This window comes from Anser cygnoides, chromosome 8 (genome assembly GCF_040182565.1).
Source record: "Anser cygnoides isolate HZ-2024a breed goose chromosome 8, Taihu_goose_T2T_genome, whole genome shotgun sequence".
Classification (NCBI taxonomy): Eukaryota; Metazoa; Chordata; class Aves; order Anseriformes; family Anatidae; genus Anser; species Anser cygnoides.
Window position 1 is genome coordinate 18,546,814 of NC_089880.1, and position 16,304 is coordinate 18,563,117.

General features: G+C 43.8%; 1 protein-coding gene across 2 annotated transcripts in view; it reads left to right on the top strand.

Annotated features, from left to right (window-relative positions):
* The window catches only part of DDAH1 (dimethylarginine dimethylaminohydrolase 1), a 97,330-nt gene that overhangs the window by 20,660 nt on the left and 60,366 nt on the right, over positions 1–16,304 (top strand). The gene's annotated exons all lie outside the window — the stretch shown is intronic.

The following is a 16,304-nucleotide window of genomic DNA, read 5'->3' on the forward strand; positions in this document are numbered from 1 at the left end:
CAGCACGGCAGGGAGGGTTACACAGCCTCAGCGTGATTTAGAGCAGGCTAAGGCTGCTCTCAGTTATTCAGGCTATTAACAAGTCCTAGGAGGTACCATCCCGGCGTTTGGGGTCCAGCCAAAGCCGCCTCCTGTCCGATGTGTTGCTGGCACATCCCCTGCCCGACCACAGTGTAGGGGCCCCTGTGACAGAGCATCGGCCCCGGGCCGGCCGCACCAGCTCGTCCCTGAAACCCCCTGGTGGGGAGGAGGACACGTGTGTCCTCTGGAACAGATTTGTTCCAGTTGGAGGAAACAAAAAAGGTCAGAAGCCACATGGAAACGGAAATGTAGCATCTCTTTAAAAAAAAAAAAAAAAGGTACAAGGGTGAGGTGATCACAACATGTTTGTAATCAGCAGTCACATTGAAAAAAATCCATAGTTGGAGGCCCAGAGCAGAATTATGTGCAAGTGTTTTACTTCATTAGGAAAATCAACATCTAATCCATGTGGGAAATTGTAAACTTAGTTTCCACAGAAGTCCTGTTTTTTTTATTTATTTATTAGTTTGTTTGTTTGCCATCATACACATTGTTTTAGTTAAATAAAAGTATTTAAGTTAAAATATGACGCAGAAGATTCAGGGTGCCATTTTATAAACAATGGGCTGCAAGTTGTCAAAAAAAAAAAAAAGGCAAGTCTGGCACACGCTGAATCCATTCCTTTCTGTGGAGGAAGAAAAATAATAATTTTTTTTTCCCATACAACTGAACTCTTTCACAATCTGCATTGCTCAAAGCTGGAGTAATTGCCCTGAGCAGCAGGGCTGTTGGTTTGAGACCTCGCCCTCCCCTCGGCAGGCTCCTACGGTCCCCTCGCCTTCGCACGAATGGCTCCGGGAGCAGCGTCTGCCCGGGAAAGGAGCCCCTCGTGCCAGGCTGGGTCTGTGGCTCGGGCTGTGCAGGCAGTGCGTGAGGCACGGGGTCTGTGCCCTGGCCTGGGTGGCAGCATGCAGCTGAGGGGCGAGCGTCCCCTGGGGCTGCCGCAGAGGGCACCACGGGGCGGCCGCGAAGCTCCCGGTGACCCCGCGGTGATGCGCTGGGCTAGCAGCAATATTGACTGAATCCTGATACGGGGCTAACCAGTTTGCCCTCCCAAATAGTAGTGGGCAGCATCTTAAACATATGGAGTGCTTTTCTGTTCGGGTGAGGTAGACTGCTCATGATGCTCTTTTGGCTGGAGGTTGCTTACATGCCTCAGATGCCTAAAATTAGTTATTTTACAGCATTACTGATTACAGACTCAAGATGGTGATACAAACAGTACAAAGTTTGGCTCTCATCTTTCTGGCTCATGTTGACTGACAAGTTAATCTTAAAATAGCAATTATCTAATGGGGAAAATCCCACAGATCTAGGCAAGGGGATTATAAAAATAGCCACTGTCACTTCTAAGATTCCCAAAGTCATTTTTGGACTTTGCTCTTGCTAAGTGTCATGGACATATACCTGTTATCAAAAGAAGGAGGAAAAGGCTGGCAAGAATTTCCCTTTAATCTGCCTGGCATCAGTAAATATCTGCAGGTCAGCAAAAGGTGTATTTTTAGTTGTAACCACATGAAGCAAGAAAGCCTGCACTTGCCCTGTATTTTTCCATGAAAGAGGTGAAGTAATTCAGGGTTTGTGAATAGATCACTGTTCATGGACCTTCTTTTTTGACCCTGATTCCCTTTATATAACAGTCTTCTGTTCTTCCTGTGGATATGTGTTTTTGCCGGAAAGTTATTTTTGGAGTGATGGTGTATAATTGATGTTAAAACATGCAATAAGGCTTTTATACATATTCTGTATATGCTCACGCTTACTTTATGTAATTGCCACCAAAATTCATCCCATTTGCTTTCAATTTTCTTTCCATGTTTATATCTGCTTTTGTTTCCTTCCTATTACAAAGTTTTTTTATTAAGCCACATGATTGGAAAGCAAGGATTCACTGTCAGATTCTAGGACTGCAATAATATCTATTCTGTTAGTGCAAAAGAATTGATGTCTTAATAAGTGAATTGTCATATTACATCATCTACATTGGCTTGCTCTTTTTTTTTGGGGGGGGGGAATGCTAGTGGGCTATTTTAGCATATTTATATGTTCTCAGAAAGCCAACATAATGAATGTATATTTAGGACTTACGCTGTTTCCCATTAAACCCAAGAGGGGAGGGGTAGAGCAGGGAAAGAGATTTTTTTTGTACTCAGTTTGTGGTGACCTAAATCTGGCCTTCCTACAAATAAAGACCAGCAATCCCAATCTTAAAATACCTACGTACTGTACAGCTGAAACTTGACCAGATAGTGACTTCATAGCATGATGCCACATTGTTATTACGTAAGAGTGCTCTGACTATCTGAGTTCCAAGACAATTCCAAAATCTAGGAGTGAAAATACTTTCTTTCAGAAGGATGGAGACACTGAAAACTTTTGTTGGGAGGGTGATGTTGAATAAGGAGTGGGGGTTTTTGCATCCTTTCTCTACTTTGCAAAAAAAATCTGATAAGGCCAGTTTTGCTTAGGGAACGCATATAAGGTGTGTTCTTGCAAAGGTTCTTCTTCCTTACTGTAAACTGTACCCACACAGGGATGGCTGCCAGTGTTATCACATGCTCCTGAAATCTTTCTTAGGCATTCAGTCAGGTTTGCCTGGTGTTTTGGAGGTGTTAAGCATGTAGGTTTTCTAAACTCAGTGTAGGCCTGATCCTGGAAATGAAATGCATGGAAGGCTCCGTCTTGCTCCTAGTCAGAGGATTGCCTCATTTGAATAAAATTAGGTTCAGTAACGCACATTTGAAAAAGCCCTCAAAGCTTAGGGCGTAGGTGACTCAGCCTGGGGGTGGATTGTGCTGGGGCTCACGTTGGTTTTCTTTAAGGAGTATTTTTATCCTTATTTTGTTTCACAATTCATGAGCTTTTTTGTGAATGAGATAATCTGTTATTTTCAAAACTACAACTAGGTACTTTTTAGACTGCTGATTTTATGCCATTTTTGGTACCAATTATGTCTTTCCTGTAACCCATTCCAAGGTCTGAACAGATACTCTCGAACATGTGGTAAAGTAATTTTGTCTCTGAAGTGTATATAGATCATCGCAGACTGCATCCCAGAGCAGGTGTCCATGGATGGGGATGACCATTTTCCATCTGTTTGTTTTATTCTCTGGCTTATTTGTCACTTTTAAGTGATTACTTCAGTGACAGAACTCCCAAAGTATGCATTACTGAATTTCTATTTCAGCCGGAAAGCAAGATGATAGCTCTTTGGCACGCACACAGCTAAGGGAAGAAAAATATGAACAAAGCGAGGCTTTTAGTTCCGGTATCTTTGCGATTTTTTGTAAAATAGCCTTGTAAGGCTTAGTAAGGAGCCTCTACTAAGGCAGGCTCAGCTGTGAAGCCGTGAGGTGAGACGCGAAGCGGGAAGAGGGGCCAGGAGAGGGAGGGCCCGGTCGGCGTTTGCCCCTGACGAGCCCATCAGGGCCCGGGCTGGGGGCTCGAGGACGGCCGTGTGCTTTGTGGGGCTGCAGGAAGGGCAGCCGAGGGGCTCGCCCCGGCCGGAGGAGCATGTACCAGGGGAAGAAGGGGGGTTGCCAAAAACTCAAGGGAGGGCAGTGAGCGCTGGCTCAGACACCCCTCAGTTCAGCCCGACGTGTGCATTCAACTGGACGCACGGAATTGCATTACTGAGCGCTGCTTCGGGCTTGGCTACCGGCACTGGGTCAGTTAATAGCATAAGCTTTGCGATGTATAAAGCCTATATTTATTCCCCTGCTCAGTTCTATTCAACTATAAATATTCCACAGCGTTACATAAATCCCATCAGAAGCTGAAGTGCTGCTATAAAAACACGGTGTTATCAGGGGCACACCCCGATCCCTTGTCCCTAAAGGCATCTGGTGCTCCCAGGGCGTCGGTAAGAAAGAAGCAAGTGACCAAAACAAGCCTGTATCAGGTTTAAGGAGCGAGCTCTGGATGAAGTGTGACACATCCCTGAAATTACCGGGCTGCGGGTTAAGACAAGCCCAGGCAGGCCACCGGGCTGGCCGCTCAGCGCTGCATTTCCAGCGTGTGTGCTAGGGCCGGGAGATCAAACGGCCGGGGGCTGGAAAGGGGCCACTCTTATTTTTAGGGCCCTGACTCAGCCTGGCCTGGAGCGGTGATGGCAGGAGGTGCCGCTCAGGGCCGTGGCCACAGCTGGTTTTGGACCAGGAGCAGAGCAGCCGAGAGGGGCACCAGCTCGCCCTCTGTCCCAGCGCATCTCTTGCACCCGGGGTGGCGGTGCCGCTGTCACAGAGCAGCAGGAGCTGCCGGTCTCTGCCCCCCGCCTGTGACTTCGTGCTGTACATCTGCTTACGGAGGTGTGTTTTTTATAAATCTTAGAATTTGGAAATCACAGTGTAAAGGTCAGCCCCTGTCCAGCCACCTTCTGTGTGAGCCTCTCCAGTGCCCCGATGCAGCCCCAGAGCTGACGGTGATCCCCTGAGGTGGGAAGGAAGGAGCCAGACCAGGACCTGGGCCTGGTGGCACACATCCAGAGCAGCCACATCCAAACTTCTGCTGGCAGAGCAGGGAAACGAAGAAGCTGTGTTCCTGGCACACTGCATGCTCTGAACGGATGGCACTGAGAGAAAATTCACCCAGAAAGGTGTTTGCACAAAACACCTCCAAGCCTTTCAGGCATTTTTTGAGGTGGGGACAGGAAGGCATTGGGGGAAAAACTGTGGGTTGGAAATGTATTTCCAACTATTTTTAAAGTAAACAAATTCCTTTTGAAGTTGTGGGCTTGTTGCATAAATTGTGCATTTGACAGAGTAAGTGGTGGGATGTTATGGTAATTACTAATGTCCCTTGAATATTTGGTTAACCACTGTATGTAATCCCACATGCAGTAGCCTTTCCAGGGAGAATTTAGATTTACCCTTTGGGCAGGATTAACTGTTAGTCTCTTGTTTCAGCATCTTTTCAATTATTTGATTCCAGCACAAGGAGTTTTCCGTTTTGGGGGGAAAAAAAGAAAAAAGAAAAAAAAAAGTTGTCCTTTGGACATCTGACTTTTTAAAAAGAGAAGACAACAGTTCCATTCTGTACCTGGGCACGATGAGCTGTGAGGTGACTGCTTGGGCCCTGGGGAGGAGCAGTGGGAAGTCTGTCCAAATGCTGGAGACCCCAGCTCTGTCGCAGAAATTGATTTTATTTCTCTCCTCCCTGGATCCAGTGAAACATACAGAAAATACATTAGTGTAAGGCTGAACTCTGTGTTTCAGGTCAGATTCTTGCAGAGATATTAACATTTGAGAAGATACACATCCCTAATCCTCTTCTCTGACTGGTATCCGAAACACCCGCACCGCCCCACCCTGTCCCCAGATTTTTTTCTTCAGCCTGTTATTTTATCCTCCCCTTCCTTGTAAGCTCTTCCTGGCAAAGTCTTCCTTGATTTACACCCTGGAGCGTGCACACACCCGGCGGCATAGCATCACGGCAGGAAGGTGACCCGCAACCTCTCAGCTCAGTTTTCTCTGCGGGGAATGACACATCCTTGGGCTATCGCTTTGCGAGTTAGAAGAATTGCCAAGCGGTACAGGATCTCTGTTCCGTCTTGTCACTTACCTTCATTCATCAGATACTTCCGAGAAGGGTGAATCCTTCCAACCCAAACAGTGTCTAGACAGATGGACACTGCTGGGCCGAGGAAGACTTCCTTCCCTAGGCAGGAAATTCTTCAAGCGTGTGTTTAAAGCCTTGTTGTCTTCCGTGGGATTTCAGCATGAGCTTGGAGATAGAAGCATATGCAACTAGTTGATCTCCTAAATCGGAGGGTTTTGTACGTGTATTAAGTACAAAGGTACACCTGTGCTTTCAGAGGAATTTCTAGTCTGGGTCAGATTGCCTGGATAGGGTCTGTAAGTGGTATCAGCACCTCTCTGCCTAGCTGTACAGCATGCTTTCATACATTTTATTTGTATCCAGTTGTTATCCATTTTCAGCTTATTTTTGTGTGGTTGGGATGCTCGTCTTGTTCGTCATTACTGTGACAGGGCATGTCTTACAGTTCCTCTAGCCAGAGCTCCACGGTGGTGTGGTTTGTGTGGGCTTGGAGCACTCTTTGAATCCTGCCTCGCTCACTTCCCTACCGCTGATGCTTCCCTTTCCTGATTTCCATCGTTGTGGTAGTTTCTCATATACGCGCTCAGGCGTCACTGGCACTGCTCTGATACCAGAGTAGAAAGCAGACTCTGTAATTGCTGTCTTTGATACCTTCTGTTTTAAAGACATTAACTGCAAATAAAATAACACATCACAGCCAACAAGAAATTTCTTACCCACAGAAATCCTTATAGGCAAGTTAAAGTAAGATCTTAGCGCATTGGAGTACAATTTGAAGCTTAGGAAAATGTCAGATGTTAAGCCTTTGTGCTCTTCTGTATAAAATAAGTCTGGGTCTGGTTTCCAAAAATGACATTAAATACAAATTAAATACATATTTCACTAGAGATGGGCCTTTTTATAACTCGCAGAAGTTAAAAGAACAAACTTTGGCCAGCTCTCAAATGTAGAAACCATAACAATAGCTGCGGTGCCTTTTTGGATGTAGGAATGGGATAGCTACATGGCATGAGTCATTTTATTATTTAGATCTATGCAATAGAAATCCAGTAGCATAAATATTTTACAGTATGTATAATTTCTTGATTCATCTTCCATCTTTAGCTCACATGCAGCCTGCTAGCTTTGGCCTTTTAAGTTATTTACTACGAATCACACTGTAGAATAAACTGGACGTAGGAATTTTGTAGTTCTTGATCCACATCAGTAAGCATTTATCAACTACTAGAAACAAACGTTGCAAATTCCATTCATTTTCATACTGTTTGGCAATAGAAATGGCCTTCCCCGTGGTAAATTGGCACTGCCCAGGGATTTGCTGGGTGCTCTAAGGGAAATTCTCTTATTGATGACAGCCCAAGTTTCCTGGCCAGGGATCTTAACAATCCAAACTTAAGCAAGACCAAAAGCTGACTGTTTCCAACAGGACTGGGGGCAGGGAGTGGGGGACAGCAGCTTCGAGGTCTGGGCAGCGGTGCAGAGTGGGGTCATCGTGCACCGGGTGAGCGGGGCAGCTGCGGGCACGGGCTTTTCCCTCCTCGGATCCCCGGTGTGCAGGCCCGTCCCGCCAGCCCTGCCTTCCCCTGCCAGCCCTGGCTGCAAGCCCGTGGCAGAAGGGTTAAGTTGTATCGCAACGTGACATAACGTCCTGAGAAGCTATTGCAAATAACTGGGTATTACTTTGTTTGCATTGCGAGCGGTCTGGTGAGAGTGAGTTTGACGAGGGATTTAAAAAAGAAGCAGTAAGCTGAGCAGAATTAGCAAAACATTTCCTTATGGAGATGTGGCAGAAGAAAGAGAAGAAAACATTGCTCTGGGAGAGCCTGAAAGGAGCATCAGGGCTGTGTGTGTAAGAGCAGTATCAGAGTCTGAAGGGACCAGGGATGGGTTTTTAAAGGAAGGTTAAGGGGCAGATCTGTGGGTGGTGAAAACATTGATCCTGAAGTCAGAGGGACCTAAGACGGCTCCCGCCAGCTGTAGGTTGCTCTGAGAAGCCCAAACTTGGCGAAGAACTGTGTGGAGGTCCAGTTTTGATGGATCCTTGAGTCAGACGACTTCAAAAGCAACGCTTTAGCAGGCTGTAGGGGTGGCTGAGTGCCGGGGGGCAGGAGGGGCACTGTACTTGCAGCCCAGTGCAGATGGCCAGGTCAGCCTGAACTTGTCAGGAAAGTTGTAGAGAAGGAAATGTCAGAGGCTCGACGCGTTTTGGGAGGACAGAAGGAGTAAGGAAACAAAGGCACCAGAGGTTATGGGATGCTGAAGGCTTGCATGGGAGGAGGGGCGGTGGCACTGCTGACATGGATGGGGCAGGAGGAAGGGGCTTCGGAGGAAGGTGAGGATTGAGTCTGTCCTACTGCGAGTGCTGCACGAAGTCAAACGCCAGATCGAGTGCTGCTCTTCACTCCCGCCACCTTGGTGGGGAACCCCCCAGCACACAGAGATCTCTGTGAGGACCGGCATAGCTGCTGGTGCCGGCTGGGGAGGGAGGAGGACAGTAGGCAGGGATGTGGGCAGCCCCAGCGGCTGCTGCTGCAGCCAAGAGTGTTGGTGCTGCTTCCCACTGCCTCCAGAGCAAGCTTTCTGCAGCGGTTGTCGGTTTCTGGCTGTCAAGTTAAAGCATCAGCTCCAAGGCCAGTCATAAATCTTAAAATATATTACAGCTCTTAAGAGGAAGCAACCCTGTGCCGCTCTTTCTAAATATTTCTAACTTATTTCCATAAAAATGACAACTTTACAGTAAACCATTGGGGTTCGGGCACATTGTAAAGGAATTGGTCTCACCTAAACTGGTGTGCACAAAACCCAGCTGCGAAGGAGCTACCCCTTTTGGAACAGACATCCCTTTTGTTTAATATGAGACGGTCACATACGTATGCCAGCACCAGGCTTACAGGCTCCTTGTCAGACAGTATGTTGAGCACCCAGACACTCAAAAGTTAGGAAGACTCAACAGAAAATAAAGCAACAATTTCTAAGCAATTCTTAATTCCGGGTTGGGTGAAGTAGGCTCATTTACATTTAAATACCATAAGCTGCTGGAAGAGTTTGAACTTTTCATTATGTTTGGAAGAGAGCTTTTGCTTTTTTTCTGTATCTCATCTTATTCTCTTACTTACAGCTGGCTCTTGTCTTTTCGCTGCAAGGCTTCTCATTCATGAGCTGATCCTTTGCGTGAGGTGCACTGGATGATTCTGTGTCTTTCCTAAGCTGGCCTTCTGTTTCAAAAGTCCTAGACTTTTCAGTAAGCTCCTGCACCAAGCTATAGCCGTGAAAAGTACCCCAGATGTTCCTAAACCTTTTTAAGAGCTTCTCATCACTTTTTCCTGTTTTGCTACCGTTTGTTGTAGATTAGAGTAGCATTTTGTGGGTGGAGCGTTTATCAAGGTGGTTCATTCGTGATACGTTAATTCAAGTTGCTATTTGGGTTTGCCAGGATGATTTTGTGTAACAGGTTTTTGTTATAAAAAATATAGCTGACCTTTAAAGTCCAAAGGCCGTATTTATGAATGACTCATCTGCCCTCAGAGAGGCTGAAGATTACAGTATGCAAACAAAAGATGAAACATACTTCTCCCATGTAACTTTTTGAGAAAGCAGTATTTGCCTATGGCATTCACCAAGGGAGCTTTCCCTTTGTGTGCAAGATGAAAATGGGGCAGGCTACAATAAAAGGCATTGTTGGTCCCAGCATGTAAAGAATGATGATCCAAGAACCAAAATAATAGAAAAGTGTTGGGAGGGAATTTAGTTCACAAACATGTCAGGATAGCTTCAGGCTTACTCAAGTTTTGATTCAAGCTTCTCATTCTTCTTAAATTCTTTCCAGGCCAAAATGAATTAAATAGTTGCTAATCCTCAATCATGCAGTGTTTCGCTGGGATCAGTGTCTGAGGACGGCCTCGCCGGGCAGCGATTTCAGGCTCCGATTCCTCAGTGACAGCAGACCCCGGGGAATCGCGTAGTATGTACTTTTGTGCCATGATTATGATCTGTCCCTTCAAATTCCACCGCTAAGTTCTCTGCAGGAGAGGCCTTCGTGCTGTTTGTCCTGGAGAGCATCTGTCATGACAGTCAGCAATATGACAAAGTTTTGCACCCGACGTGTATAATGGGGTATAAGCTATCGCCTTTACGGAGCTGGTTTCCAGACTAGAATGTTGCCTGACAGCTGCGCTTACGAAGCATAGAAATTAGGAGAGGAAAACCGGTCTTGCTGTGCCGTACCTAGACAGATAGTGCCATCCCCAGACTTAACACAACTACGTAAATGTATAAATTGTCTTTTTTTTTTCTCTTGCTATCGGGATGTTGTCCAGTTGAAATGATAACTCTCTTAACAATGAAATAACAAGGATAACAGTAAAACCTTTCCACATAAGACTTTTCTCTCCCTAAACTTCTTTGTAAAAATAATGTCTCCTAAAAAGTTCAGAACATGTCTTTTTCTCCTCTTCGTTATCCCTAGTGAAAACCCATAGGGTCTGATGCCCGACAGGAATTTGCGGTAGCAGCTCAGTGTAATAACTCTGTAATTTATGTCCTACGGCCCTATCAAATATCATTACAAACCATGTTCCTAGTGCTGCAAATTACACAGCATTCACCAGTGTGGGAGATGGCATGTTGCCTATTGTGAGAGATGATCCCACACCTAGAAGTGACTGGCAGCTTTTATAAAATAGCCGAGCATCCCTTTTGTGCCTGGCTGGTGAAGGACAGATGGTCTTTTTCTTCTTCAAGGAGAATTCCCATCAGGCTTTATTTGCAATAGTTAATGTGCATATGAATTATTTGTAGTAAAGGAGAATGAATATAGTATTTATTTGCAAACTAAAATGCATCTAGATGAAGTGAAATTATGAACTATTTCTTGTACCAAAAATAGTTCTGGTTGTTCAATGTTTATTTTTTCTCTGACAATGGAGATAATTTTCATTATCTCTAAGGCACCCCTGTGGTTGTCTGGCAGCATAAAGCCATTTATACCTGCCTCTGAGGCCTCACTGCCCTTCCAGAGTGGTGCAGCAGACACTGAGGATAAATGAGAAAAAAAGGCATAGGATAAGTTAATATCCTTAAATGTTTGTAATAGTCAGCCTCCTCCTGGGAAGTTCATATGTAGATTGGAACGGCCCAAGGGGAATGACTGATTCCCTCTTACCCTTTCTTGTCTCTTCTCACCTTTGATGTATCCGGTAGCTTATTTGTTCTTTGGTGAATATAGTTGAACCCAGTTCAGCTAATCTTGTGGATTAATAAAAATAATCTAGGCTCTGTGCAAACACAAGGTGATTTATACAGCACAATGGCTTGAGCATTGTGGTCTTGAGCTGTCAGGCTAAGTGGGATGGTATTTTATCTTTGACTTTTTAGAGCTTTTAGAGCCCTTGCTCTTGGCTCCACAGGTACTTAATGGGTGTTCCCACTTTAATTCGTAATAAAGTGATAATCATGATGATAAAAGAAGAGTCCTGAGCTTTTAGTGGCTTTTCTTTTCAGTGTGCTTTGCACAGCTTCACTAATTGCATTAGATTCAGATCTGAATTATTGAAGGCTTCTGAAAAAAAAAAAAAAACAAACATGTTTTGGTCAAGGACAATTATGAAGCGTTCCTGGAAACTGGTTGCACCACTCAAGTTCAGCTGTCCATTAGGTACTATTATTTATACAGTACGAAAATGTGCCAGGAAAATTAAAGAGATTATAAAGAATTTTTTTCTGTATTGTTCCTAACAAGAGAAGTAAAATCTGCTCTTTCCTGTTAGAATCCCAACCTGCCTCGGCTCACAAAGGCTGTATGAACAAAGTAATGCCAAAATACATAGAAGACAGGGCTTCGTTTCCAAGAGAACCAGGCAGGTCCCTGGATGTCGCAACGGAAGAGCTCGCCGCTCGCCTTTGAGCGCTCTGCGCGGTGTGCGCAGCTGATGCCGCGCCGTCCTGGAAAGCTGCTCACCTGCTCACGCGGATGAGCAGGCAAAGGGGGCACCCGCAGGTGCTCGGCATGCACAGTCCCGCACACAGATGCAGCCTCACTTTTAAGCCATCGTTTTATCTCCACACCTGCCTGTGCTGCTTTTCACTGCTTGTAACTGCTGCTCTGAAGGGGCTTGCAGTGCAGAGCCCAGGCGGTGAGAGGGATGGCTAAAGACAATCCGAGGTAGTTCGGTGCAATAAAACGAGTGGCTGGTGAACGAGCAGGCAGGAGAGCAATTCTTCATGGAAATTCAGTAGGAGGTGAAAAACGGTAAAAATGGAGTGGGAGAGATAAGACGTTGCCGGGATGGGCCTTGTGAAAATCCCTTGTGATGGCTGCCTGGCCTCTGCAGGGGGGCTGGAGGCGATCGTGGAGCATCCACTGGCCTTTGGGTGGGCCGCTCACCGGTGGAGCCAGGTGCAAGCAAGGATATATTTAAATAGATAGATAGATATTAAAGAAGAAAAAAAATCAGTGCTAGCAACAGCAGCAGGTATGACTGTAATGACCTTAATGAATGTGGCCCAAGGGATGTTTCAGGTAGAAGGAGATACGTGAAATTTCTTGTGTGTGTAATTAGGACACTTGGCAGCTGGGTGAGCTTTAATTGCCATCCAAAGCTCCCGATCTTGCCAAAGAATGAAGAGAGCTATTGATTTCCATCTGGGCACACAATTTACTTCTTAGTGCTCATCAGCCCGATGTGTATCCTCATTCTCTGTCACTGCTGTGTGCAAGCTAAAGCTGCTTTCATCTGCAGATTTCAGGTGGGGGCTCAGCTGAATATGTGGATAGAATTGCAAGGAGTTAATTGTAAAATAGCCTTTCTAACCACACTACCAGTACACGATGTGCTGTCAGCTTTGGAGAATCTCCACATCTCTATGTCCTTAGATAAAGCATCTCATTGCTGTAGTGTCCAGTTGCTTCCCAAAAATAAAATGGGCACAGAAAGATCCTTCTTCTCTCTGGTCAACAAGAGCAAGGCACTGTTTATCTTATGATGTGTGTTTGTTTATAAATGTGGTGTTACTGAGCAGAGGGCTAGACAAAAGAAGTGGATTTTGCATTTCACTTTGAAGATGCTAATGCCCATAGTCAACATGATCCCTTTTGTGGGTGGCTTCCAAATTTCATGGGCGAAATGCCACATTTTTGCCCTGTAGTTGACAGTTTCATTGTTCCAGGGGAGCACAGCTGGTGCAGGTCGCGATCTTGAAACAGACATGAAAAAACTCATATGCAGACACAAAGTGTAGCAATTGAACTTGGAAAAAAAATAGGGGGAATGTTGCAGGAAAAGGTTGAGAAGGGAGCAGGAGGTAGAATTGCCTTTGCAAAGCTACTGAAAATACGGATTTGCTGTGATTTACAATTCAATCTGCAAATAGCATCATTACGCACAGTTTCAGATAACTAATCCAGCATTGTACGTGTAATGGAGATTGGTGTGCCTGTGCTGGGTGAATGTGCGTATGGCTTTCTGAAATTAAAAAAAAATACAGGTTGGAATAATGAATTCCCTTCTGTTGAGGAACTGATAATTAGTAAAATGCTACATATTCAGCAGATACACCTTACACATACAAGGAATTCCATCATATAGCGCCCCAGGCAATTGTGCTCTATACAGTAAAAATAATCACGGTCAATAGTAAAAATTGTTAGACGTACCCCATGCTAGCAAAATGACTTTGCCCGTGTTTTCATCTGAAGTGACTTTACTGGAACAACTCTTCTCCTGACAGCAATGATAAGGCAGAATCAGCCTCCAGATATCTAAATACTGAGGAAGTGTGCCAAAGTTAAGTGATGGTTTAGAACTTAAGATGAAAGTGATACTTGACTAATACCTAAAAAGAAATCGTCTAAAAGTAATATTGTGTAGTAAGAGTTTTTATGTTTTAAATTTATCTTTTTCTGACTTACCAGGAAAGAAATGCCTAACTTGGATTAGTACAGTCATTCACTAGTAATATCTCACTTTTTTGTGTGTTTGTCTTTGTTTAAGAAAGATTTAATCTGAAGCAGTAGGGAAAAAATAATTTCCAAATTCAAACATTCTTGGAGACAGTGATTTATTTACATTTGACTTTAATAACTAATCCCATTAAAATAGCCTGTAGTGGAAAGCAAACCCTGTACACGGACAAGATAGTGGAGATAAAAAAAGGCAAGTTTTAGATCCATACTTGCCAACTTTAGAATAGGAAAATGATGCATTTTCTGTTGGTTAGTTAGATCTTGAATTTCATCTTGTCCTATTAGAGTATTTTTAAATCATGATGTCACTGCTGCTTTACTCTCATGTATATATATCTCCCTTTCCAATCAGGAGATGACAGTATGCACAGCACAAGTAATCTGGTGCCTCAGACAGCTGTTAAAATACAACAGCTATTGATACATCTCCTTTGTTATTCAGTGTTGGATCATAGCCTCATTTTATACTCAAAGTAGTTCTACTGTTTGTAACAAAATACTTCCCACATGACACTGTCTTGTCATCTTCACTGTTTCTAGTGAGATTTTGAGAAATGACTCACGGTGTGGTGTGTCCTACTTAGGATACTTCAGATGTTGCTTTTACCGAAGCGCTTTCCCAGGCCTTTGACTTGCAGGTCTTGAAAGAACAGAACCCAGAAGTGTAAATGCCTGAAGTAATTGGTTATTTTTAAAGATAGGTCTTTCTCTTGTGAAAAATAACTAAAAGAATGCTTTTCCCTCTGCTATTAAAAAGATGTTTTAAATTGCTTTATACAGTTCCACTCCTGCTATTTAATACATCTGTGGAAGTGAGCAGATAATTATACTTTAGGTCTATATATCCTGTGAAACTACGACCATAATCATTAAATAATTATATTTTATTTAGATGCACAATAAAATTCCTTCCATTCCCACTTAATGTGCTCATTACCATATGGTATTTCTTCGCTGATCCTGAATGGATTAAGAATATGAGCATTTTGTGGTACTAGTCTAGATATATTTATAGCAGTAAGGAGTAGAACTGGCAAAATACACAAAGTATACTTTTCTGTTGCTGCTTTCAGAGAAATCAATATGAGAGCTATCTGCTTTCAGTGCTGCCTTTGTCTTTGCAGTTATGTTGTGAAAGGCATAACTGGTCCTCTCCACTTCATTTCACAAACATTTCAAACAGACCTGAATTTATGTGCTCAGCAAAGCTATTGGCAAGCATACTCAGTATGTGAACTGATTTCTTCTAGTTGCTTATTAAGACATTTATTCCTTTCAAATAATGTGGCTGGCAATGTTTTTATGTCTGCCTAAAATTTTAATGGTTGAATTTCTGTAAAATATTGAATTGCTATCAAATGTAAAAGGATAAAAATTCTGAAATATCGAGAGATCAGGCCAAAATGTGAGCAGCAGTACAGAATATTTGCAGCACATTAATTTACATGTTATCAGAAGTCCTCAGGATTTGGGGGAAAAAAAGAGTTGTAATCATCAGTTTCAAGACATCATTAAGAAAAGGTGAATGAGATCTTTTACTGGTGTACCTGCTTGTTCTTTGGAATACGCTGAGGTGCAAATCTTCAGTTTGGGTTGTGCTGATCTGTGGGATAATTCAGACGGACCCTACAAAACCATCTTCATGAAGGTCAATCAGAACGCAGCTACTCAGCAGTGCTCTGGTTGTAGACCGTCCGTGCAAACTGCTTGCAGGACAAGCGAGCAGGAAACATTTACTCAAGCGATGTGCATAAGGAGAAACGATCCTAGTACTGAACACGGCGAGATGGTTTCTGATCTGGTTACTGCCATTTGGAAAGATCTTGAAGTTCGGTAGGTGCTTCAGCTCAGCACTTGCTCAGAATCAGACATTAGGTGGTGTCAAGGGTGCCTCAACTCCTGCTGCTCTGTCAGTTTATTGCCTGAAGCCAGTGCTCCCAGCGCTGCCTCCAGACCCGGCTGTGCGCAGTGGCTCTGCTTGTCAGGGAACTTGTGCGCAGTGGTAGTTACATCCCTTTCTGAACTGCACCTTAACTGTTCCATCTCTCCATTTTCAGCTGGCGCATTAGAGGTATCCAGAAACCTCTCAATTAAGTGATAAAGAACAACACAAATTAAAATGGAACAAGCTGATCACCCAGTATCTTGTCAAGTCCTCCAACCAGTGTCACTCCCCTGTTTACTACCTGCTTCCTGTGGAAGCACTACAGATTGTTCTGGTTTGGAGGGGCAAACAGCTATTGAATATTTGTGTTTGAAGAAGAAAAGATTCTTTTATGTCTATTCTGTGACGGATTACAGCAATGCTTATTGCCACAAGCCTGGATACATTAATACTGAAGCTAATCCGTGCATCTTTTCATGTTTTGTAGCTTAATTCTGACACTTAGGACAGTATATTAATAAACTCTGTAAAAAAGCATATTGGAAATCTTTTACCTTCTCAGTTTAATTTGTGATGTATTAACCTGTTTGTCTCTAACACTAATCTTAGTGCCAAAGGAGCTGGCAAAAGACCTGCTTGTCCTTTGCAGGCACGCCAGAGAAACCACAAAGTTGTTGACTTACGTGAATACACTTACATATATGGATGTATATATAGGTGTGTGTGTTTATATATACCAACATATTTTCTTTCTTGAGGATACAAAAGCTAATTCCACTTTACCATGTTCATGTGAATATACAATTTCATAGTTGCATTTGC